Raw genomic sequence first — 26848 nt, 5'->3', positions numbered from 1 at the left:
AGAAAGCTGTGGAGCTTTAGGAGGTCATATGGGCTGGAGTGATACCGTTGGAGACTTGAGGGGCCTCAAACACATGTCCAGTTTCCTTCCAAGATCTTAGCTGAATTCCTAAACAACATCAGGAGGCTAAAGAATTAAGCCAAAACTTTGGATAAGCTGAGTAGAATTTTCTACAGTCTCAAGATGCTTAGTAGACAAAAATCTACTTGGCCACCTTACATTCATTAGAATGGTTACTGTTTAAAAGAATGGAAAATAATAAGTGCTGGTGAGGATGCAGAGAAATAGGAACACCCGCACATTTTGGTGGAATGTAAAAGGGTGCAGCCACTGTGGAAAACGTTTGGCAGTTGCTCAGAAAGTTAAGTGTAGAATTACTACATGACCTAGCAATTCCACTTCCAGGTGTATATGCAAAAGAAAAGCAGGACTCAGATGTCTGTACACCAACAGTCATAGTATCCTTATTCACTATAGCTAAAAGGTGAAAGCAATCCAAATGAACATCAGCAAATGAATGGATATACAAAATGTGGTACATATATGCAATGGAATATTACTAGTCTTGAAAAGGACTGAAGTTCTGACACATGCCACTACATGAATGAACCCTGAAGGCATCATGTTGAACAAAACAAGTGAGACACAAAGGGATACTGTGTGGCCCCACTGATATGAAATAGCTAGAACATGTAACAAATAGAGACAGAAAGTAGAGTACAGTTTACAGGGAGTGGGGCAGGGAGAGGAGGGATAGTGGTGAGGGTAACACCGCATTGTGAGTGAGATTAATCCCACCCAATAATATGCTTGGGGGTGGGAGAGATGGGAAAGTTTATGTTGCACATATATGTTTCCACAATCAAAACAAACAAAAAAAGCTACTCAAGGGACAATGACAACTAAATGCAATACATGATCCTGATCTGTAACTAAACACAATACATGATCCTGATGGAGGTAAAAAACCCAAAAAGATATTTTTGGGACATGTGAGAAAATTAGAATGTAGACTGTAAGCTTTATATCCATATTAAAGTTCTCGAACTTGATGAGTGTACTGAAGGTGGTTAGATAAGTAAAAATTCTTGTTCTTAGGAAATATACATGAAAGTATTATATGTTCAAGGAGCATGGTATATATAGCCTACTCTCAAATGTTTAGAAAATGGATAAATATGTAGATGTATACATAAACTAATACAGCAGATGTGGTAAAATTTAAAAATTGGTAGATATGGGTATCTGGAAGGAGGGGGGGTTGGAGTTTGCTGTATGGGTTTTGTATTATTTTTGCCACTGTCCTGTAAATTTGAAACTATTTCAAAGTGAAAAAAATATTTTTAAAAATATGCTTGGCGGGTGGGAGAGGAGGAGAGTCAAGAGCCCTAGGAATGATAGTGATTGATGCTGATAATTTTCCACTTTTTTTTTCCCTGGGGACACAAGCCGTGGGGACCCAGCTGAAGGCCCAGAATAGCAGGCATGGTCCCTGACAAGCTGCTGTGGTGGGACTGAGCAACCACCCTGGGGCTAGAATGGAAACCGTGGAGACTTGAGGTGCCTCAAGGGCATCACCCTTGCCAATTTCTGAAAGTAGGCAAGACAGGAGGCCCCAGATCTAAGCCAAAGCCTCTCAAAAATAGAGGGAAAAGGCCCCAATAGTCTTCAAGTAATGAGGGAAAAGAATGCTTACCAGTGTCTCTGCCGAAAACTCTGGAAGAGCCACAACCTCAGAACCAGGGCCAACCAGAGGAAAAATGAGTCTTTTCAAAACTTCAGCCCAGACTCTACCCAGGCCAGATTTTGGATTAAAATGACCAGCGCAATTAAGCTCCAGTTACCCACAGTGGTGACTGCCATGATAACACACACCGTATTGCTGTGAGTTCCTTTCCTATCTCATTTCCCCATTTCCCTTCCAGGATCACAGTGCACCTTGAAGAAACAAGGTGCAACTAATAAAGTGCACTAACTTATTGTGGGCCATAAGTGTCTCTGAGTGGTATAAGGGATTGCAGCAAATGCTGTGGGTGCCTGATGATATTCCTCTGCACCACATCACAGTCATGCTCAGTGGCCCTTCTTCCCATGGTTGGATGGATTGCTCTGGGTGCCGAATGCACTCTGCCTGTGCACACAGCAGGCCAGAAGCGACAGAGAACTAACATCTCCTGGGAGCAGCCCTCCATCAATGACTGACAGGAGTTAGTGAATAAATACCCCTGCCCCTCATCTCTCAGGTGGGCTAACTCTTAAGCAGGTATTCTACACTGGCTCCCGACATTCTGCAGCAAGATAAAGCTCCAGTTACCCACAGGGGACACTTGTTTGATAATGTACCCTTTACTGGCTGTCTTTTTCCCCCTTAATTTTATTTTACTTTTACAAGTGAACACTCCCTCTATCCCCTTGTCCCCATCCCCTGGCTAATCTACTTTCTATCTCTGTGAATTTTCTATTTCTAGTCATCTCTTGTAAGTAATATCACAATATTTATCCTTATTTGCCTTGCTTATTTCACTGAGCATAATATTTTCAAGGTTCTTCAGGTTGCAGCATGTCTCATCACTTCATTCTTTCTTGTGGCCAATAATATTCCACCAGGTGTACGTATCATATTTCATTTATCCATTTATTTGTTGATGGACACCCGGATTGTTTCCAACTTTTGGCTATTGTGAATAATTGATATAAATATTGGTATACAAGTATCTGAGACTCTGTTTCTCACTTTATTTGGGTATATACTATATATATTAGAAGTCAAATTGTGGGGTCATGTAGCTGAGCGTGGGGGTTTCGTCCTCGCTCAGGCCCAAGAGTCGGAGGGGCTTGCTCCTGCCGATCAGCCGGCGGGGGGTACCCCAAGAGGGAGCACCGGTTCTCCAGGCGTGGGGGACGCGCGGTTAGGAAAGAACCACGGAGACCGCCTGAGCGCAGGAACAGGTCTGCTTTATTACGGAAGTACACTTAGCTATATAGGGTTGGGTAGAGGGAGGGGCGTGATGAAGGGAGGGTTGGCTAAGGGGCGGCTGTGGACAGGCTGAAGCTGATGGATAGACCTGAGGTAAGCAGTTACTGGGGAAGAGGGCAGATTGTGGGTTGGCAATATGGGCGGGACTGGCGGGAAGGGCAGCGGGGGCTGAAAGGGGAGGAGGGGCGGAGAAAGGCGGCAACAATTGCTCCTTTTGTTTTAAAAAGAAATAGAGGCAACAAGTTTTGGTGTGCACTGTGGGTGTGAATAACTCGGCGTGCGCAGCAACAAAAGACAAGGATTATGAGGAGGAGGACGAAAAGGAGGTTATAAGGACGGGTACTGGAATAGGACGAGGGGTGGGGGGAGACCACGAGGACCAGCCGGCCGTGAGCGGACGACATAGCATCTGGCCAGGATGCATGTGCCCGCCATTAGGGTCGGCGCACGCCAGCGCCTGGCGCGCGCCGAGCCTTGCCAGCGAAACGGGCCCGTGATGCCCCTGAATCCCTCGCCCGAGGGGGAGGAATATTTGGGGAGAAGTGAGGGGAGGAAGACAAGAAGCTATAGGCGTGCGGTCTGGAGTAGGTGGCGCGGGCGGAAGGGGCGAGGTGGACGGCTGGGGGGGGACTCAGCGGTGGCGATGCGTTGGTAGTGAACTTGTACAAAGGAGAGGACAGTAATAGTGCACTGGGTCATGGCATCCTCTGGCGGAGGATGGGCACATGTAGAAACCTGTGGCAGCGGGGTTGTGTCCCCCCCACTCATAAGACGGAAGGTTCGTGCGTCCAGTGAGGTTGGCGACATCAGTTGTGAAAGAGGGGGCGGAGGCGGTTACGTTCGAGGCGAGGAGTCTTTTTTGTTGCCAGAGGGAGAGCGTCCAATTGAAGGGCTGGTGACTCGGGTTGGCAGCGGCTGGGAGAGCGAGGGAAGCCAGGACGAAGAGAACGGCTGCGAGGCTGTGTAGAGGCATCATCTGACGGTGCGGCATCTGTGGAGAAAACTCCTCGCTCTCCACACTTGGCGAGCGGGCAGCATGAGGGGGGTAAGGAGAGCGGGGTAAGGGTCTGAAACGTTTTAAGAAGGGGCGTTCCTTGATGATGGCTGGTGCTGGATCCGGGTGAACGGGGCAACCTCTGGGCCGTATCCACTGTCAATGTTTTCTCTCACCGAAGGCATAGGGTGCTGATCGTTCGGTGGAACTAGTGGGTCAATGGCAGGCCGGATGCAGCGCCCAGGAATCCAGAGCGGCTGTGGCTCAGACTCTGGAAAGACACAAGCAAAGCCCCTCCCCTGTGCTAGGAGGGGAGCTGGATCTTGCCAACGATTTGTGGCAGGGTCTTTCCAATGGACGAGGGGAACTTGCGAGGGCTGCCACATGGGTCCCCAGTGCTTATGGGTGGGGGAGAGTCCATGGTCATCGAAGGTTAGGAGATTGTGGTGAATGAGGCAGGCAGTCACGACGTCGGCGGGGGCCTTGTGGGGAGAAGAGGCCCTTTCTTTTTGAATAAGTAGCTTGAGCTGTTGGTGGGTGCGCTCGACGATTCCTTGCCCCTGTGGATTGTATGGAATGCCAAAATGATGCGTGATGTGATACATCTGCACAAAGCTGGAGAAGGCGGCACTGCGATACGCTGGTCCGTTGTCTGTTTTGAGATCCCATGGAATTCCCATGAACAAAATAGCTTGGCGAAGCGCCTGGACGCGGTGTTTAGCACTTTCTCCCGCAAGAGGGACTGCATAGCACAGATGCGAAAAGGTGTCAATTGCTACATGAAGATATTTGAGGCGGCCAAAGGCGCTGACATGAGTGACATCTAATTGCCACCTTGAGTTGGGGCGGAGGCCGCGGGGGTTAACACCCTGAGGCTGCAAAGGCCCAAGTGGCAACAATGGCGCGCAAGTCCGGCACGCACACACAAGGTGTTTGCAAGTTTCAATGGGAAGGTCTGGGAAGAGCTTCCGGATGGACCGCGCGGAGAAGTGGAATTGGGAATGCAGGAGCTTGGCTTGATTAACAAAGTCTCCAAGCCGCGGCCCTCGGCAGGGTTTTCATGTAGGAGGACCGGGTTTACCTGGCGGCTTGACACAGAAGCATCAGCGAGGTCATTCCCTTGAGCCAGCGGTCCTGGTAGGCCAGAATGGCTTCTGATATGAGCAATGAACCAGGGCTGCTGCCTCGCCTCAAGCAGTCGCTGTACGAAGGCAAGCGCCCGATCGATGTTTGAGTCACCTGGTAGGAAAGTAGCAAGAGGAAGGCTGCGACACACCTGAAGAGTGTATAGGCTGTCAGTAAAGATGTTGAGAGGCTGGTCTGGGTGGAGATTGAGGACTGCAGCGACAGCTAGAAGCTCGCCCACTTGAACAGAAGAGTCATTTGTGAACAGCAGTTGCCATGGCTCAGGATTCTCAGGAGTGTATATGATGGCAGCAAACGCCATTTTTGAGGCATCTGTGAAGGCAGTGATAGCAGAAGGGATCGGGTTCCGTGCGGGCAATGGACGGAACGGGTTGGAAAACGCCAATTGAGACATTCCCTGCAGCAATCGGTGATGAGGATAGTGGTTGTCAAAGGAGCCACGAAAGAGCTCTACCAGGCTCTGCATTTGGGCATTGTTCATGATGAGGGAGGTAACTTCCTTGGCATCTAAAGGCCAAACAATAGTGTGTGGCGGGATGCCATACGTTTGTATGGAGAGAAGTACTAAGTCAGTGGCCAACGTGATCCAGGCCCTTATAAAAGGGCAGATTTTCGGGAGTTTGCTCTTTGACGTATGCAGAAAAAGGAGAGGGCCATCTTGCCACAAGAGACCTGTGGGAGTGATTGGCGTTGGCAGAACTAAAGCCAAGATTGGAAGGGTGGGGGAGAACCGCTCCAGGCGACACTGTTGCAGGGCGGCGCTGACTTGTTGGACGGCTTCTCGAGCCTCTGGAGTGATGATGATGCTGCGAGTGGTCGCCGTTGGAGGGCTGTCCCTTGTCTGCAAAAGCTCGAAGAGAGGCTGCATTTGCGCTGTTGTGATGGGAAGCGCCGAGTGAAGCCAATTGATTTGCCCGCAGAGCTGTTGGAGCTCAGTTAATGTCATCCTCGGAGAGAGGTGGATTTTTGGGCTTGTGGGCTGGATAAACCGATGAAAATGAAAGCCTAGGAATTGAAAAGGAGGCTGGAGGTTTATTTTGTCAGACTGCACAGTAAGCCCGAGGCTGGAGAGGTTCGTTATTATTGCCGAGAGCAGATCATTGAGGAGCGCACTGGAGCTCGCTGCTAAAAGGAGGTCGTCCATGTAGTGGAGGATGTATGTGTGCTCCGGATTGAACTTGGAGCGCAGCGGCTCAACAGCATGGTTGACATACAGTTGGCACATAGTCGGGCTGTTGCGCATGCCTTGAGGCAATACTCGCCATTGAAATCGCTGAGCTGCGCCTTGGTTGTTGATGCGTGGAACCGTGAATGCGAATCTCAGACAGTCCCGGGGGTGAAGAGGAATAGAGAAAAAGCAGTCCTTGATGTCAATGGTTGCCACATGAAAATGCTGGGGGACTGCGGTGGGGTGCGGGCATCCTGGTTGAGGTGATCCCATTGGCTTAATATGTTTGTTGATCTCACGGAGGTCGTGGAGAAGGCGGTATTTGCTGGTGTTCTTTTTGCTAATGACAAAGACTGGTGAATTGTAGGGACTAGTGGACGGCTCTATATGCCCTGCTTGTAGCTGCTCTTTGACGAGGGCAGAGAGAGCCTGCAATTTGTGAGCTGGCAAGGGCCACTGCTCGACCCAGATGGGCTCCTCTGTGTCCCATTCCAGAGGGATAGGGTCAGGTTTTGAGATGGGAGCAGTGGCCCCTAGAAGGGGGGGGGCAGCGCAGCTGAGAAGGCTTCTGTGGTGATTCGGGCCTTTAGCTGGCTGAGGACATCTCTCCCCCATAAGATGGTCTGGACTGACGAGAGGACGAGTGGACGAATTTGGCCTTCGTGGCCTTCTCGGTCGCTCCAATGCAGAGGCTGGGATGTTTTCCAGGAGGCAGTGGCTCCTGTGGCGCCGATGACTTGAGGGCCGGTTTCGAGGGGCCAGTGATTGAATGCGGCGATTTCGAAGGGAACACAGGAGACTTCAGCACCAGAATCCAGAAGCCCATCAAGTCATTGCCCATTAATCTTAAGCTCTAATGAGGGTTTCTGGCGGCGTGTGATGGGCATTGTCCACATTATGGCTTGGGAATTTTTCTGGGGGCCTCTTGGGGGTGGGGCTGAGGCCTGCCCCGCTGGGAGTTTAAAGGCTGCTGGGAACCTTGGGCGGCACGGCAGTCGCGGGCCCAGTGATATCCTTTCCCACAACACGGACACGGCGTAGAAGGGCCCCTTGGCCGTCGCATCGGCGGGTCTGAGCGAGGCACTGGGCCTGGCTGGGAGCACTCGCGGACGAAGTGGCCGGGCTGGCCGCACCAAAAGCAGATGGAAGTGGGGCTGGATGAAACAGCCATGGCAGAGGCAAAGGCAGCGGTGAGTGTTTTGACTTGTGGGTCGATGTCACGGCAAGCAAGGACCCATTCGTGCAGAGCTTTGTCATGTATGGGAAGGATTACGGCCCGGAACGGCGCAAGGCACCCGTCAATGACTAACTCTTTGGCTAACGCAAATTGGGCATCCTCGCTGGAAATTTTCCGCTGACAAGCTTCCAGGACGCGGGCGACAAATGCTGGGAAGGTCTCATTGGAGTCCTGAAGCAGCTGCGCGAGCTTGGTGGGCTGCTTGGTGGAAACTAGAGAGAATGACCGCTGGACGAGGACCTTTACCTGGTGCCAAAACCCTGGGTCAATTTCGAGATAAGAACGAGGGTTTGCATAATTGTTGGTGCCCGTGTATGCATCGGAGGGATCGAGGACGCCAGCCTGGGCATTCTCCACGATTTTCCGGTCAACAGCTGCTTGGTAATGGGCACGCCATTCGATAAATTGACCGGGCGTCAGGATGGCATGGGCTAATGCAATCCAGTCATATGGGAGAACGAGTTGGGTCCCCAACTCCTCAAGTAGTTGCTGCGCATAAGGGCTGCCAATTCCGTCTTCCTTTACAGCTTTGCGGAGGGTCCTGACCTCTTCCGCTGTAAAGGGTAGCCAAGTTTGGGGTAGCTGTGGCGTGGGCTGCGGATTCAGCGGATACAGCTGAGGGGTTTGAGGAGGCATGGCACCGGGGACCGATGGAGCAGCCAAGGCAGGTGAAGGGCTATTGCCGTACGGCGGCGGCAAGGGATAAGCGGAACACGGGTGAGAAAATGGCGGCTTAGCAGCTTCCGGGCGACAACAAAATGGCGGCAGGACCCTTCTGGGCGCCGGCCAAGATGGCGGAGCAGCTACATCCGGCGGCGGACAAAATGGCGCGGGAGGCGCTTCCGGTTTAGCGGAAGATGGCGACCCTGCAGTTTCCGGGCCCGAACCGGATGCTGACTGGGCAGGAAGAGGCGGGTAGAGGCGGGAGGAGGAGGATACTGGCGGAGAAGAAGCCGGATGCACGCCATCTTGGGCAGAAGTGGGGGAAGAAGGCGGAAGTCCGCCATCTTGGGGAGTGGCAGGAGTGGTTTCTGTCTGCTGCGGGGAGCTCGGGCGGGGAGGTTCGCGCTCGAGAGCAGCAGCAAGTTGGTTAGACAGAGAGTCAGTGTCGGCGGACTCGTCGGGATCACAGTCTAGAGGCCGTTTAGGAGAAGCTTCATAAACGGCCTCGGTCGGAGTGCCAAGGAGACAGGCGCAAATGGCAACGAGAACGGGTAAGAGGCCTGCTGGGAAGGTGCGTTTCTCGTGCTCCATGGCGGAGGTGACTCGATCTATGAGTTGCGAGTATGTGTCCGGGCTCCAGAGTTGGCAGGTGGCGAGCCACGGATTAAAAGGGAGCAAGAGATCCCAGTACTTTTGGAGCTGCCGCAAGGAGACGCGGACTCCATTGGCATCAAGCAGGGCAGCAAGGGCTCTGACTTGCGGCACCTGACGCAATGACAAAGAGGCGCCCATGACGGGATAGGGACGGGACGACGGCGAGGGGTCCCTTGGGGCTTGTCCGGGCAAGGGGTCCCTACCTGGAGAGGAGGACGATCACAGCAGCAGCAGCAGCAGAGAGGGGCCGGGGGAGGAGCCGCCACGTTGGGCGCCAGTTGTAGCTGAGCATGGGGGTTTCGTCCTCACTCAGGCCCAAGAGTCGGGGGGGCTTGCTCCTACCGATCAGCCGGCGGGGGGTGCCCCAAGAGGGAGCACCGGTTCTCCAGGCGTGGGGGACGCGCGGTTAGGAAAGAACCACGGAGACCGCCTGAGCGCAGGAACAGGTCTGCTTTATTACGGAAGTACACTTAGCTATATAGGGTTGGGTAGAGGGAGGGGCGTGATGAAGGGAGGGTTGGCTAAGGGGCAGCTGTGGACAGGCTGAAGCTGATGGATAGACCTGAGGTAAGCAGTTACTGGGGAAGAGGGCAGATTGTAGGTTGGCAATATGGGCGGGACTGGCGGGAAGGGCGGCGGGGGCTGAAAGGGGAGGAGGGGCGGAGAAAGGCGGCAACAGGGTCATATAGTAATTCTATATTTATCTCTTTGAGGAGCCATATTGCTTTCCACAGTGGCTGCACTACTTTATATTCCCACCAACAATGCACAAGATTTCCAATTTCTTTGTATCCTCTCCAACACTTGTTATTTCCTGTTCGTTTTAAATAATAGCTATCCTTGGAGGTGTGAAGTGATAGTTCATTGTAGTTTTGATTTGCATTTCCCTAATGGCTAATGATGTTGAGCATCCTTTCAGGTGCTTGTCTGTATATCTTCTTGGGAGAAATGTCTATTCAAATCCTTTGCCCATTTTTAAATTGAGTTGTCTTTTGGTTGTTGTGTTGTAAAAGTCCTTTATTTATTCCTGATATTGAGCCCGATCTAATTTATTGTTTGCAACTATTTTATCACATTCTATAGATTGTCTTCACTTTCTTGATAATTTCCTTTGTTGCACAAAAGTTTTTTAATTAATCAAATTTATCTATTGTTTCTTTCATTGCTCATGCTTTTGGTTTCATATCTAAGTATTCATTGCTAAGTCCAGGTTCTGAACATTACCCTTGTATTAGTCAGCCAAAGGGGTGCTGATGCAAAATACCAGAAATTAGTTGTTTTTTTTTAATAAATTGTATGTATTTGGGGTAGGAGCTTACAGATACCAGCATAATTTACTTCCCTCACCAAAGTCTATTTTTACATGTTGGAGCAAGATGACTGCCAACGTCTACAAGGGTTCAGGCTTCCTGGGTTCCTCCCTTCCATGGTCTTGCTTCTCTCTGGGTTCAGCGTTCCTCTCTTCCCAAGGCTTGCTTCTTTCTTCTGTGTGCTTACTTCCTGGGGCTCCAGCTTAAGGCTTCAGCATCAAACTCCAACATCAAAAACCCTCAACTCTGTCCTTTGCCATGCCTTTTATCTGTGAGTCCCCACCCCTTGGTGAGTGGTGACTCAACACCCTAATGATGTGGCCCAATCAAAGCCCTAATCATAACTTAATCATGCCCAGGTTCAGACCAGTTTACAAACATAATCCAGTATCTATTTTTGGAATTCATAACTATGTCATACTGTTACAACCATTATGTTATCTTCTAAGAGTTTCATAGTTTTAGCTCTTATATTTAGGACCTTGCTCCTAAATATAAGTTGATTTTTTTTTTTTTTTTTTTTTGGTACATGGTTTGAGGTAGGACTCTAACTTTTTTTTTTTTTGAGGTACTAGGACCTCATATGTGGGAAGCCAGCACTCAACCACTGAGCCACATCGACTCCCCTGAGTTGGTTTACTTGTTTGTTTGTTGTTTATTTTTATTTTAGGAGGCATAGGGAACCAAACCCAGGACCTCCCATGCAGGAAGCAGGCACTCAACCACCAGAGCCACATCTGCTCCCCTCTAACTTCATTTTTTTACATGTATATATCTAGTTCTCCCAACACCCATTTGTTGAAGAGTATTACTTCCCCCACTGCATATACTTAGTACCTTGTCAAAAATCAATTGGCCACAGATATGTGGGTTTATTTCTGGGCATTCAATTTTATTCTATTGATGTATTTGTCTATCTGTTTGCCAGTACTACACTGCTGTGGAGATGGCGGAAGAAAGTGCTAGTGAACTTCAAGATAGAGGAATAGAATTCATCCAATCCGAAGAACAGAGAGAAAAGAATGAAGAAAAATGAACAGAACTTTGGAGACATTGAGCACAACATCAATTTGTTTAACATATATGCAACATGTAATTGGAGTCTCAGAAGAAAGGAATAAAGAAAATGGGGCAAAAACATTTGAATTAAAAATGGAAAACTTTGAAAACTTACAAATAGTGGTACATCCATAAAATGAACTATTACTCAACAGTTAAGTGGAAACAAACTGATACACTTGACATGGATGAGTCCCAAATGAATTATGCTAAATGAAAGAAGCCAGATTCAAAAGGTTACAAACTGTATAATTCCATTTATAGCAGGGGTTCTTAACCTTTTTTGTTCCACAGACCCTTTTACCAGTCAGGTGAAAACCATGGAACCCTTACAAGTCCACACCATACTGTGTATTATTTAATGAATATATAGCGCTCGCATCAGCATGTCCCACAAGAATAATGCTTTTTAAATTTGAATTCAAGTTCATCGACCCCTTGTTTAGAACCCTTAAGTTATATGATATTCTGGAAAAGCCATGGTACAGAAAACAGATCATTGATTGGAAGTAAAAGTATATGTCAAAAGATATACCATGCAAGCACTAATCATAAGAGAGTGCTTATATTAATATCAGATAAAATACACTTCAAGACAAAGAGTATTGCCAAAGATAAATAGGGACATTTCATACACTAAAAGGATCAATATATCAGGATGATACAACGATTATAAATGCTTATGCATCTAAAACCAGAATTAGTTTTACATGAAGCAAATACTGACAAAATTAAAAGGACAAATAGATAAATCCCCAATCATTAAAGATTTCAATAACCCCCTTTCAGTAACTGATGAAACAATTACTTTAAAAAGGAGCCTTGTACAAAAACTGACAGAAGATCAAATTGAAATCTCAATAGCTCTATATTCACCAAAGAGATTTATCAAAGCTCTTTTCAGCAAAAAATAAACAAACAAAAAGTTTCTCCAGATAAAGATGATTTCATTGGTAAATTCCATCAAACATTTAAGAAGATAAAGTATGAATCCTACACAAACTCAAAAACAATAGAAGATAAAAAATATTTTATGAGGCCAGCATAATATAGATAAAGAAATATCAAATGAAAACATTAAAAAAGAAAATTATAAATCTCATTCATAACAATGTCTACAAAAGTGCTTAATATAATATTAGCAAATCAAATCCAACAAAACATAAAAAGGATAATGTATCATGACAAAGTAAGTTTACTTCCAGGAATACAAGGTGGATTTCACATTCAACAGCCAGCCAATATAGCCCACCATATTAACAGAATAAAGGAGTAAAAAGATATGATGTATCAATAGATACAGAAAAATCATTTGATTAATTTTAATACCCTCTCATGATAAAAATTCTCAGAAAAAATTTTAATAAAAGGGTATTTCCTTCACTTGATAAAGAACAACTGCAAAAAAATTACAGCTAACATCATACTAAATATTACCCTCTATAATCAGGAAAAGGTAAAGATATCTCTTCTCACCAATTTTATTCAACATTACACTGGAGGTCATAGCCAGCATAATAAGGCAAGCAAAAGAAATAAATGGCATTCACAACGTATTAGTCAACCAAAGGGGTGCTGATGCAAAATACCAGAAACTGGTTTGTTTTTATAAAGGGTATTTATTTGGGGTAGGAGCTTACAGATACCAGGCCATGAAGCATAAGTTACTTCCCTCACCAAAGTCTATTTGGAGCAAGATGGCTGCCAATGTCTGCAAGGGTCTGCAAGGGTTCAGGCTTCCTGGGTTCCTACGTTCCTGGGGCTTGCTTTTCTCTGGGTTCAAGGTTCCTTTCTTCCTGGGACTGGCTTCTCTTTCCTCTGTGAGCTTACTTCCCAGTGCTCCATCTTAAGTCTTCAGCATCAAACTCTAACATCATAACTCCAACATGAGAAACCCTCAACTCTGTTCTTTGCCATGCCTTTTATCTGTGAGTCCCCACCCACCAACACTCTAATCATAACTCAATCATGACCAGGTACAGATCAGATTACAAACATAATACAATATTTCTTTTTGGAATTCATCAATATCAAACTGCTACACACACTAAAAAGAAAGAAGTAATATTTCCTCTCTTCACTGATGATATGATTTTTTAAACAAATAAAACCTAAGAAATTAACAAGTAAAAAATGCTTTTGGGGAAGCGGATTAGGCTTAGCGGATGGAGCGTCCGCCTACCACATGGGAGGTTCGCGGTTCAAACCCCTTGCTGATGTGCGCAAGGAGTGCCCTGCCACTCAGGGGTGTCGCTCACGTAGGGGAGCCCCACGCGCAATGAGTGTGCCCTGTAAGGAGAGCCGCCCAGCACGAAAGAAAGTTCAACCTGCCCAGGAGTGGCAGCCGCACATACGGAGAGCTGATGCAGAAAGATGACGCAACAGAAAAGGAGACGCAGATTCCTGGTGCTGCTGACAAGAATAGAAGCGGACACAGAAGAGCACACAGCGGATGGACACAGTACAGACAGCTGGGACAGGAGAGGGGGAATAAATAAAAATAAATCTTAAACAAACAAACAAACCAAAAAACCTGTTAGGCATAATTAAGTTTTGCAAGGTCTTAAAATAAAAGGTCAGTAGGCAAAAATCAATTTTATTTCTATTTATTAACAAAATGAAAATTTTGCTAATAAAATGCAAAATGAAAATTTAAGTATCAAAAACCTTAAAATACTTAGAAAATACACGTAACAAAAGACATGCAAAATCTTTACTCTGAAAACTACAGATCACTGCTGTGAGAAATTAAAAAACATCTAAATAAGTGGTTTTTAATGGACTTGTTGATTCAGTTTTGTTAGGCTATTGAATCTCCCTAAATTGATCTATAGATTCATCACGTAATACCAGGCTTTTGTAAAAATAGAAATCAACAGCTGATTCTAAAAGTAAATGAAATGCAAAAGGACCTAGAATAACCAAAACAGTCTTGAAAAAATGAACAAAGCTGAAGGATTTGCACTAACTGACTTCAAGACATTATAAAGTTATAGCAATCAATACAGTCTAGGGATGACGTGATGATAGATAAGTAAATTAATAGAACCGAATTGAGAGTCCAAAAATAAATGCACGTTTTTATCGTCAGTTGATTTTCACAAAAGACATCAAAGCAAACCAATGGGGAAAGAGTTTTTCCTTTTTTTTTTAAAGATTTATTTATTTTTTATTTTTCTCCCCTGCCCCGTATGCCCCCCCAGGTGTCTGCTCTCTGTGTCCATTCGCTGGTGTTTTTCTGTGTCTGCTTGTATTCTTGTCAGCAGTACCCAGAACCTTGTGTCTCTTTTTGTTGCGTCATCTTGCTGCGTCAGCTCTCCCTGTGTGTGGCGCCATTCCTGGGCAGACTGCACTTTTTTCATGCAGGGTGGCTCTCCTTAAGGGGCACACTCCTTGTGCATGGGGTTGCCCTATGCAGGGGATACCCCTATGTGGCAGGGCACTCCTTGCGCGCATCAGCACTGTGTGGGCCAGCTCATCACATGGGTCAGGAGGCCCTGGGTTTGAACCTTGGACCTTTCATGTGATAGGAGGATGCCCTATCCGTTCGGCCAAATCTGCTTCCAGAAGTTTTTCTATTAAATGGTTCTAGAATAACTGGCAATCCACATGGAATAAAGCATGACCTCCCTACCTCACACTATACACATATATTATTTGAGGTGGATCATAGACCTGTATGTAAAAACTGAAAATATAAAGATATTAAGGAAAACACAGGAAAATATCTTCATGACTTGGGGATAGGCAAAGATTTCTTAGATTAAAAAAATATAGCCATAAAATAGATCATTAATAATTTTTAAAAATAACTCATAAAAATTAAAAACTTCTGCTCATCAAAAAAACACCATTAATAAAATAAATAGGTAAACCATAGATTGAAGAAAATCTTTTTGCAAAACATATCTAAGAAAGAATTTGTAGCCAGAATATATAAAGTTCATACAACTCAATAATGAAAAGGACACACATTCTCATAAAAATGCTCAAAAGATATGACAGACACTTCACAAAGGAAGATATATGAATGGTTAATAAGTTCATGAAAAAGCACTCAATATTATTAGTCATCAAGGAAATGGCAAGGATGTGAAGCAACCAAAACTCTCATCCTGCTGGTAGGAGCATTGAAGGGTACAACTACTTTGGAAAAACTCTTTGGCAAGTTGAAAATACACTTACACTTTGATCCAGCAATTCTAATCCTAAGTATTTACCCAAGAGATATAAAAACATTTATTCACAATAAATGTACAAGAATGCTCACCACAGCTATATTCACAATAACCAAAAAATTTGGAAAAACACAAATGTCCATCAAAAGAATGAATAAACAAATTGTGGTGCATTTACACAATGCAATACTATGCAACAATACAAAGAAATGTACTATTATTTATACATGCAGCAAAATAGATTGACCTCCCAGAAATTAGGCTTAGCTAAAATAACTGAACACAAAGGAATCATGCTGTATAATTCCATCTTTATGAAGTTCTAAAATAGGCAAAACCAACCTACACTACAATCTACAAAGGTAAAAGCAAGCTAACAGACAACCTTGTGGCAAAAAAGAAGACCAGACTGTAGCACAAAGCGGGGACACCCTGCTCCGCCATCTGGGAAGTGCCCCTGCTCAAGACCTCAAACATGCCAACATTGTCACACTATACCTAATCCATACTGAGAAGTCCCTTGCCCTTTCTTTAAGTACCTGGACAAGGACCTGAACCTAGATGATATGGAAACATCACCAACATGCACAATGTGAACCTGTTCCTGCTCCAGGGCCTACGCCAAGACCTCAAGTCCTAGAACTTGGTCACCAATGAGGGGAGAACTCAAGCTGGCTGAGTTTGGCCTTGCCGGGGCCTAGTCATTGCCAAAAAAGACATTCTCCAATTAGGTGGTGACACTGTGGTACTGGCCTCCCAACATTCTGCTCAGATCCATACAGATTGCCATGTAGAGTATGGCCTGCATCTTCCATTAGATGGCCATGGGCCAGTGCCTCTGCCCAACTCCACAGTGGAGGAACAGCTGCACTTCATCGTCCATCTCTTGGGAACCTCAACTACGGATATAGCCAGGCATCCTGTCCAATGAGGAGTTAAAGACATATACACGACTACCCCAAGTACTGAGCTGAGGCCCTTTTGAGCAATGCACCCTGACTTGGCTAGTGACTGAGCCAGCCTCCACACCAAGCTGCTGCAGTTTGAGGGTCACAATTGGATCTGTATAGAGGACACCATGAAACATCCATTCTTTCTTAGTCTGGGGAAGCTGATCCGTAAACTTTCTGACACTACTTTCATATCTGCATGAAAGGAGTTACAGCTACATAAAGAGCCCAGCTTTAGGTCTTCACTGATGCCTGACTCATGCAGGCCAGCTTTCTGTGTGGTGGCCACCAAGTTCTAAGTCACAAACTCAGGTCCCAGCAGGCAGCAGTGGGAAGACAGCCCTTGACAACGTTCCCTGCTGCTGCCTGCCTACCAGCTTGACCTATGCTCTCTGTCCCACAAGTCCCCTGCCACCCACCTGAACACCCGAGCACTGGCCGGTCAGCTGGGTGCTAACAAAGCTCTCATCACTCCTTTGCGTTACCTAAAAGAAAAAAAAAAAAAACATCCCACCAATCTAAAGTGAAAAACATGAGAAAAATAGTTGCCACGGGGGTGGGATTACATAAGAAGGGACATGAGGGAAATTTCTAAGGCGATGAAAATGTTCTGTATCCTGATAGAGATGGCAATTACCCAGTATATTCATTTGCCAAAATGTGTACACTTTGATGTAGGTACATTTTTACCTTAAAATAAAGGAACTGTCAATAATAACTATTGTCATCAAATCAGGGAGGTAGGGAGTGGTTGGCAGTATAGTAGATACAAGAACAGTAGAATTTAATAGTTGTCATAACTAGGTGATGAATACATGGAAGTTAATCATACTCTCCTGTTTACTTAGTAAATAATTGAAAGATTCCAAAATAAAATGTAGTTTTAATGAAGGTGAAATGAAGTTTGAAGACAAAAAATCTGAGAGAATTCATTGTCAGCAAACTTGTATTTAAAGAAATATTAATGGTATTTTTTTTTCAGGAAAAAAGAAAAATAATCCATATGAAACATACATCAATAAGAAGAATAAAGAGCTCCAAAAAGGGTAAACATGTGGGTAAATATAAATGAATATAATGCTATTAAGTAATCCTAGTCATGTCTTTCGGAGTTGAAAATACATGTAGAATTAAGATTCATGGAAACAATAGCATACAAGTTGGGAGAGTAATAAATGAAATTAAAATATTCCAAAGTCTTCACATTATTGGGAAGCTGATAAAAATATTTTTTGATAAAAAGTTAAGGATGCATCTTATAATATAGAAGGTAACCACAAAAAGAATAGTAACAGATTATATAACACTAGTTGATTGAAAGAAGAATGGAATAATACATTTTTGTGTTAATCTTAAGGAAAAATAGACAAGCCCACAATCATAATGGGAGACTTAAATACTACTCTCAATAGCTGATAGAATCAATAGGCAAAAAATCAGTAAGGATATTGAAAATATGAAAACTATAATTAATAAACTTTAAATGATATATTTAAACACTGCACCCAACAATAGAATTCATATTCTTTTCAAATGCAAATGAAATATTAAATAAAAAGACCCATATGCTGAACCAAAAAAGAAAGTCCCCAACAAATTTCAAATGTTTATAATCATTCATATTATATGCTCTGAGTACAGTGGAGTTAAGCTAGAAATAAATAACAACAACAAAATAATAACTAGAACATCTCCAATGGCCAAAAAATTAAACATGTAATTGACAGGTTAAAGAAAAAACTACGGCTTAAATGAGAAAATGTTATAAACTGAATGATAATGCAGTTGCCACATAAAATTGTGGAATGCAACAAAACTTATAATCACAGGAAAATCTATAGCTCTGAAGGCATATATTAGAAAAGATGAAAGGCTTAAAATCAATGATATAGTTTTCATCTCAGTAAGCTTTAAAAAGAGTGTATTTCTCTTTAAAAATGAGCTCCATTCTTTTTTTTTTTAAGATTATTTATTTATTTCTCTCCCCTCCCCCCCCCCCCAATTGTCTGCTCTCTGTGTCCATTTGCTGTGTGTTCTTTTGTGTCCACTTGTATTCTTGTCAGCAGCACTGGGAATCTGTATCTCTTTTTGTTGCATCATCTTGCTGCTTCAGCTCTCCATGTGTGCAGCACCACTCCTGGGCAGGCTGCACTTTTGTTGTTCAGGGCGGCTCTCCTTACGGGGTGCAGTCCTTGTGCATAGGGCCCCCCTATGTGGGGGACATCCCTGCATGGCGCACACATCAGCACTGTGTGTGGACCAGTTCACCACACAGGTCAGGAGGCCCTGCGTTTGAACCCTGGCCCTCCCATATGGTAGACAGATGGTCTATCCGTTGAGCCAAATCCACTTCCCAGAACAGTATGTTAAACCAAACAAGAAGGGAAGGAAGGAAAGAGAAAAGCAGTAATTAATTAGAAAATGAATTTTTTGTTTTTTACAATTTTATTGAAGTATAACATTCATACGTGAACATACATAAACAATAAGTGTAGGTGGCGGACTTGGCCCAGTGGTTAGGGCGTCCGTCTACCACACGGGAGGGCCGTGGTTCAAACCCCGGGCCTCCTTGGCCTGTGTGGAGCTGGCCCATGCTCAGTGCTGATGTGTGCAAAGAGTGCAGTGCCACGCAGGGGTGTCCCCTGCGTAGGGGAGCCCCACGCACAAGGAGTGCGCCCCATAAGGAGAGCCACCCAGCGCGAAAGAAAAGTGCAGCCTGCCCAGGAATGGTGCCACACATACGGAGAGCTGACACAACAAGATGATGCAACAAAAAGAAACACAGATTCCCGTGCCACTGACAACAACCGAAGCAGACACAGAAGACAAAGCAAATAGACACAGAGAACAGACAACCCAGGTGGGGTGGGGTGGGGTGGGGAGGGGAGGGGAGAGAAATAAATAAATAAATAAATAAAATCTTTTTAAAAAACACAATAAGTGTATAGTTAAAGTTGTGAACTTACAAAACAAACATGCATAACATCATACAGGGGTCCCATACATCAACCCACCACCAACACACCACACTATATGCCCATGCGTAGAATTCCAATACAATTCCCCTTCACCACCATACTACACCACACTCTGTTACAGATTATGAGGTAATATCATCAGACTATTGCCACCAACCATGGTCCATCAGGTACATTTGGCATACTTTTTCCATATCCCACCCCTTATTAACACAGTACATCTTTGGCAACGATGCAAGAATATTACAATATTGCTATTAACCATAGTCCATAGGTCACACCAATTGTATTTTTCCCATTCTTCTCCACATTCCCACCATCCTACAAGAGTGATGTACACCTGCTCTAGTTCACAGAAGGACACTTTTGCATCTCTACCAACAACCACCATTCTCATCCACCTCTGGGTTCACTGTGTTACTCTAGCTTTCTTCCAATTGACATGTACACCCCTAGCCTACCCTTTCCAGCCACATTACCATTTATAAACTAGCTACTACTCACTATAATGTGTTACCATCAACTCTTTACATTTCTACACTTTTACAGTAAAATTAATTAAAACTTCTACATACATTAAACACCAGTAGTTCTTCTCAGCTCTCCTCTTATCTCCTAATAATCTATACTCTAGTTTTTAACTCCATGCATTTATTCTTCGTATTTATTTCATATTAATGAGACCATGCAATATTTGTCCTTTTGTGGCTTACCTCATTTAGCATAATATCTTTAAAGATTCCTCCATGTTATCATAGGTGTCCCAATTTCATTTCTTCTTGCTACAACATAGTAATCCATTGTATGTATATACCACATTTTTCATATCCATTCATTGGTTGAAGGACACTTGGGTGTTTCCAACTTTCTGGCAATTGTGAATAATGTCGCTATGAACATCGGTGTGTCAAAGTCTGTATGATTTCCTGAACATACTAATCGTACAATTATATAGCTAGCTACATATGTTCATCCATATGCATAAAAGCTAATGCATAATCAAAGTAAATGCTAAAGTAGTAACTTAGGTATTTAACCACAGCATGGGGAGTTGGGTCTGAGTAGCTTTAGACCCACCTCAGCTCCTGTCTGCAGACATAATAAATGTAAGTTGGGAGGCGGTAGAGAGAGGCGCGCAGAGTTCCAGCCCCTTTTTCCTCCATGGTCCCTCTTGGCGCCCGCCGGTACCTTAGCTCCGGGGGCTCCGCTCGCCCCCCTCCCTGCTCAGCGCCGCCAGCCCCGCGCCGCGTCTCCGCGCTCTCCCCCGCCGCCCGCCCGCCGGGCCGCCTCTCCGCGCTCTCCCCCGCCGCCCCGCCCGCCGCGCCGCCCGCCGCGCCGCCCGCCGCGCCGCCCGCCGCGCCGCCTCTCCCCGCTCTCCCCCGCCGCCCCGCCCGCCGCGCCGCCCGCCGCGCCGCCCGCCGCCCCGCCCGCCGCGCCGCCTCTCCCCGCTCTCCCCCGCCGCCCCGCCCGCCGCGCCGCCTCTCCCCGCTCTCCCCCGCCGCGGAAAGTTAAGTTTGAAGACCCGGAAAGAGCGAGCCATGGACAGGAAGAGGAGGATCCACCTGGAGCTGAGGAATCGGACCCCTGAGGCGGTTTGAGAACTTGTCCTGGACAATTGCAAATCAAATGATGGGAAAACTGAGGGCTTAACAGGCGAATTTGTGAACTTAGAGTTCCTCAGCTTAATAAATGTAGGCTTGATTTCTGTTTCAAATCTCCCCAGACTACCTGAATTGAAAAAGCTTGAGCTCAGTATCAATAGATTCTTTGGAGGTCTGGACATGTTAGCAGAAAAACTTCCAAATCTCACACATCTTAAACTTAAGTGGAAATAAACTGAAAGCTATCAGCACCTTGGAACCTTTGAAAAAGTTGGATTGTCTGAAGAGCTGGATCGGTTTAACTGCGAGGTACCAACCTCAGCGACTACGGCCAGAGCGTCTTCAGGCTCCGGCCCAGCTGACCTGCCTGGACGGCCTCGACCGAGGGGGCCGGGAAGCCCCCGACTCCCATGCCCAGGTGGACGGTGTGGACGAGGAGGAGGAGGATGAAGAGGGAGAAGATGAGGAGATGAAGAGGACGAGGACGGTGAAGACGAAGAGTTTGATGATGAAGAGGATGAAGATGAAGACGAAGATGTGGAAGGGGAGGAAGATGAAGATGAAGTCAGTGGGGAGGAAGAGGAGCTTGGACTCGATGGAGAAGTTGAAGACAAGACGGCGAGGATGAGGATGAAGACGAGGAAGAAAGTGGGAAGGGGAAAAGAGGAAGAGAGAAACAGACGATGAAGGAGAAGATGATTAAGACCCGAATAATCCGAGGAAAAGAACTGTTCCTATTGGCTGGACTGCTCCTTTGGATTCTGTAGCTGTTTAAAAAAAAGAAAAAAAAAGATCAGCTGTAATACAAGCCCCAGGAAAGCCACCCACCCAAAGAGCCAAAGAATAGTTCCTGTGACATTCCGCCTTCCTCCATTTAGTCCCTCTGGGAAGTCTACCACCAAGCTGGGAGACCGCACCCCAACAAAATTGTAAGTGTTGTTAAGTTTCACGTAAGACTTGCTGTAGCATGGCTAGCTGTGACGGTGATTCCTAACTGCCCATGGCTACCAGCTGCACTGAGGTTGTAACAGCATTTTTACTTTCTGTACAACAAAAGAAGCTTTGTAAATAAAATCTTAACATTTTGAAAAATAAATAAATAAATGTAAGTTCTGCCTAACTCTCATGTTAAAGTGTTTTGTTTTTTCTCTCTCTACATCTCTGGTTATCTCCAAAGGCGCAGCTTTGGGGCCTAACAATTGGAAGACTCAACATAGTAAAAATGTCAATTCTTCCCAAATTGATCTATTATATAATGAAATTCTTATCAAAATACCAGCAAAAGTTTTTTAGAAAAACAGACAAGCTTATTCTAAAATTTATATGAAAAAACACAAGCACAAATATAGCTAAAACAACCTTGACAAAGAAAAAGAAAGTAGGAGGAACTACTCTACTAAAATTTAGGCTTAATATATAGCAACAGTAATCAAGGCAGTGATTATTATTGGCAAGAGATAGACACATAGATCAACAGAATAGAATAGAGGACCCAGAAACAGACCACAAAATATGTACAACTGATTTTTGACAAAGATGCAAAACCAAAACAATGAAGAAGGGATAGTCTTTTCACCAAATGGTGCTCCAGCAATTGGAAATCCAAAGACCAAAAAAAAAAAAAAAAATTAATATCAATCTAAATCTCACACTTAATACAAAAAAAATTAACTCAGAATGGATCATAGACTTAAATGTAAACCAGAAACTATAAAACTTTTAGAAAAAATAGGAGAAAATCTTCAAGATGTAGTTCTAGCAAAAAAATTCCTAGACTAAATTCTTAGACTAAAAGCATGGCCCATAAAAAAGAAAAACTGACATATCAAACCTCATCAAAATTAAAAATGTTTACTCCATGAAAGTCCTGGTAAAGAAGATGAAAAGACAAGCTACAGGCTGGGAAGAAATATTTTCAAACCACATATCCAACAATAACTAGTGTTTAGAATATATGAAGAATCCTCAAAATGCAGCAGAAAAAAGACAATGTAATTAGAAAATAATCAAGACATGAACAGACATGTCACTGAAGAGAAAATATAGATGGCAAATAAGCACATAAAAAGATATTCAACATCATTAGTCATTAGGGAAATGCAAATTAATACCACAATAAGAGATCACTACATACTTAACAGAATGGCTAAAATAAAAAATAGTGGCAATGATGAATGCTGATGAAAATGCAGAGAAATTGCATCACTTGTACATTGCTGGTGGGAATGTAAAGATTGAAGAGCCACCCTGGAAAACAGCTTGGCAGTTAATAATAAAACTTAAACATGCAAACATACAATTACCACATATCAGCAATTGCACTTTTAGGCATTTCTCTCACAGAAATAAAAACCTATGTTCACACAAAAATTTGTACACCAATGTTCATAGTGGCTTTGTTTGTAATATACAAAACTGAGAATCAACCCAGATGGCCTTCAACAGGTGAATGGTTAAACAAACTGTGATACATCCATAAAAAGGAATGAACTACTGATACAGGCAACAACTTGGTGAAACTTTATGTAATTATGCTGAAGGAAAAAGTCAGCTCCAAAAGATTACATGCTGCGTATTTCCATTTATACAAAATTCTGAAACGACAAATTTTTAGAAATAGAGGACAGGGTAGTGGTTGTTGGAGGGTAGGCACAGGTGCAGGAGTGGAAAGAGGTAGAGGGAAATGGCTGTTGTTATAAAAGGGCAACATGAGGGATCCTTGTGGTGGTGGAACTCTTAATATCTTGGCTGCAGTGATGGATACAATAACCTATACAGGTGATAAAATTATATGTAACTTAATATGCCCCACCACCACCACAATGAGCACCAGTAAAACAGGGCTTCTAAATAAGATGAGTGGATTATATCCTGGTTGTGACATTATACTATAGTTTCATGAAATCTTACTTTTGTGGAAAAATGGGCAAGGTGTACATGATATCGCTCTATACTGTGTCTTAAAACTGCACAAGAATCTACAATTACGTCAATAAAATTTAAATAGAAAAGACACAATTAAGAGACTGAAAAGGCAAAGGCAAGCCACAGAGTGGAACAAGATATCTGCTATACATTTAAAGGATTTGTGGGTAGAAAACATAAAGAACTTCAAATCAATAAACAAAGGACAAACAACGCAACAGAAAAAAAAAAGGCAAATAGTCTTGAACAGGCACTTAGTAAAAGAGAATGTCTAAATGGCCAACAAACATACAAAAAGAAGCTCAGTCTGATTAGTTGTCAAGAAAATGAAAATTAAACCCACAATGTGATAGCCCCTACATACCCCATGGGAATAGTTAAATGAAAAAGACAGACAATACCAAGTATTATGAATGATGTGGAGCAACTCGTACCACTGACATGAGTGTAAAGTGGTAAAACCACTTTGTAACCTTGCCAATAAGTACTAACGCCAAATATACATGTGCTCTATGCTCTCTGTATATTATTATTGCCCAGTCATGCTGCATAGATAGCAAATACAAAACCTCAGAGGATAGGAAAATAAACATTTATTTTTTCTCACAAATCTATGGATTGCCTGGGCATTTTTCTGGTCTTGGCTGTGTATACAGGGCTTACTCGTACTTGCTCAGCTAAGGGTAAACAAGTAAACTTTGCTTATATTGGTTGGATTTTCTCAGATTTCTGGGGCCTCAGCTAAGATGACTTTCTTCTGCTCCACAAGGACTCTCACCTTATAGCAGGCTACCTAAGTTTTGTCTCAAGCTAGCCTGGGAATGTTCTCATGCCAATAACAAGAAACAGGAGAGAGGCCAGCAAAACACTTCACTCTGAACCTCAGAGTTCTGAACCTCAGGCCTACACTCAGAGCCAGCACACCATCTCTTCTACCACTTCCAATTGGCCAAAGCAGGGAAGTGGATTTGGCCCAATGGATAGGGCATCCGCTTACTACATGGGAGGTCCAAGGTTCAAACCCAGGACCTCCTGACCCATGTGACAAGCTGGCCCATGCGCAGTGCTGATGCGTGCAAGGAGTGCTGTGGCATGCAGGGGTGTCCCCCGCGTAGGGGAGCCCCACACGCAAGGAGTGCGCCCCATATGGAGAGCCGTCCAGTGCGAAAAACGTGCAGCCTGCCCAGGAATGGCACCGCACACAGGGAGAGCTGATGCAGCAAGATGATGCAACAAAAAGAGACACAGATTCCAGGTGCCACTGACAAGAATACAAGCAAACACAGAAGAACACACAGAGAATGGACACAGAGAGCAAATACAACGGGGGGAGGGGGCAGGAAAGAGGAGAAAAATAAATAAAAAATAAATCTTAAAAAAAAAATTGGCCAAAGCAAGTCACAAAGTCAGCCCAGATCCAAGGGGTAGGGAAATAGAATACCTCTTTTTTTTTTTTTCAGGTACTAGGGTCAGAAATTGAACCCAGGACCTTGTATGTGGGAAGCTGACACTCAACCACTGAGCCACGTCAGCTTCCAATATATGAGGCCCTGGGTTCAATCCCTGGTACCTCCTAAAAAAAAAATTAACCCCAAGGAATATAAAAAGAAGTGAATAATAAAGAGAACAGAAACTAATGAAATAGGAAACAAAGCACAATAAAGATTATCAGAAAAGTTGATTCTTGGAAAAGACTAATAAAATTGATGAGCCCTGGCAACACTCTGAAGAAAAAAATAGAAAAGGCACAAAAAATCCCAATATCAGGAATTTTTAAAAAGATCTATCACTACAGAGCCTATGGACATTAAAAAGAGAATCATATAATATTATGAAGTACTTAATCCTAATAAACTTGAAAGTTCATTTGAAATGAAAAAATTTTTAGAAAAAACACAACTTACGTAGGAAGTGATAGACAACATAAATAGTATTTTATCTATTAAAGACATAGACTCTGTAATTAAAAATATTCTCACCAAGCAAAACCCCAAGCCCAGATGACTTTACCAGTAAATTCTACGAAATCTTTAGTAAATGGATAATAATAATTCAATACAAACTCACATTTAAAAGGAATATATCTTAATACATTTTATGAGCTAGTGTAACCTTGATACTAAAACCTGACAAGAATATTACAAAAAGGGAAAAGGTTTTATGTTGGATATGTGGGAGTACTGTATATTGTATATATGAATTACTGTTATCTAAAACTTTTGTGAAGATAAGCCTAATGATTAGAAAAAAGAAAAGAAAAAGATAGGATGTAGACACTGAGGAAAAGATGGAAGTAGTTGCCTTGCCAATTTGCATACAGGGCAACACTTATTGCAGTGATGGAAGGCAAAACATCAAAAACAAAGCTTTTGCATTTTTAAATTTTTTGATACTGCAATTTATTTTTACCTTAATTTTTCTAAATTAATATGTATTCTATATCTAACCTTTAAACTCATCACTATATTCCATTTTATATTAATGGAACCTGACAATATATTGGGCTTCACTTTTCAAGAAGTTTTGGATCACAGAGAGGTTCAACAATGGCAGGGGAGGAATACTGGTGTGGGATGTTATTGACAGAGGACACTTGGTTGGCAGGGAGTTCTCCAGGGCATATATCCAGGGTATATAAAAATGTTTGGATATTTTCATAGTGGATACAATTAAAAACAACTGAGGGAGTGCTGAGTTCCTAGCCAGGGGAGCTCTATCACAGTCCCTAAAGGAACAGCAACAATCCCCCAAGTGCAATGGCAAAGACCAAAAAAGAAGGAAGGTCCAACAATGAGCCTTTGATACTAATGACTATGCTTGTGAGCCTGTGCACCTGAAATAAGAACAAGGCCTACAGCTGCAGGGTGCCTAAGAGTTACCTCCTGAGAGCCTCCGTGTTGCTCAAATGTGGCCACTCTCGAAGCCAAACTCAGCATGTAAATGTGTTGCCTTCCCCTCAGTGTGGGACATGACTCCCAGGGATGAGCCTCCCTGGTGCGGAGTGATTA

At 44.0% G+C, this 26848-nt stretch overlaps 2 pseudogenes; both read left to right on the top strand.

Annotated features, from left to right (window-relative positions):
* Positions 1-7454: 7454 nt before the first annotated feature.
* On the top strand, positions 7455-16635 carry LOC101416551 (cyclin-dependent kinase 16 pseudogene; annotated as a pseudogene).
* Positions 16636-20774: 4139 nt separating this feature from the next.
* Positions 20775-22035, top strand: LOC101440418 (acidic leucine-rich nuclear phosphoprotein 32 family member B pseudogene; annotated as a pseudogene).
* Positions 22036-26848: the final 4813 nt, after the last annotated feature.

The sequence above is a fragment of the Dasypus novemcinctus genome, chromosome 2, assembly GCF_030445035.2.
Source record: "Dasypus novemcinctus isolate mDasNov1 chromosome 2, mDasNov1.1.hap2, whole genome shotgun sequence".
NCBI classification, from domain to species: domain Eukaryota; kingdom Metazoa; phylum Chordata; class Mammalia; order Cingulata; family Dasypodidae; genus Dasypus; species Dasypus novemcinctus.
The sequence above is the reverse complement of the archived record's forward strand: the minus strand, read 5'-3'. Positions and strand labels throughout refer to the sequence as shown.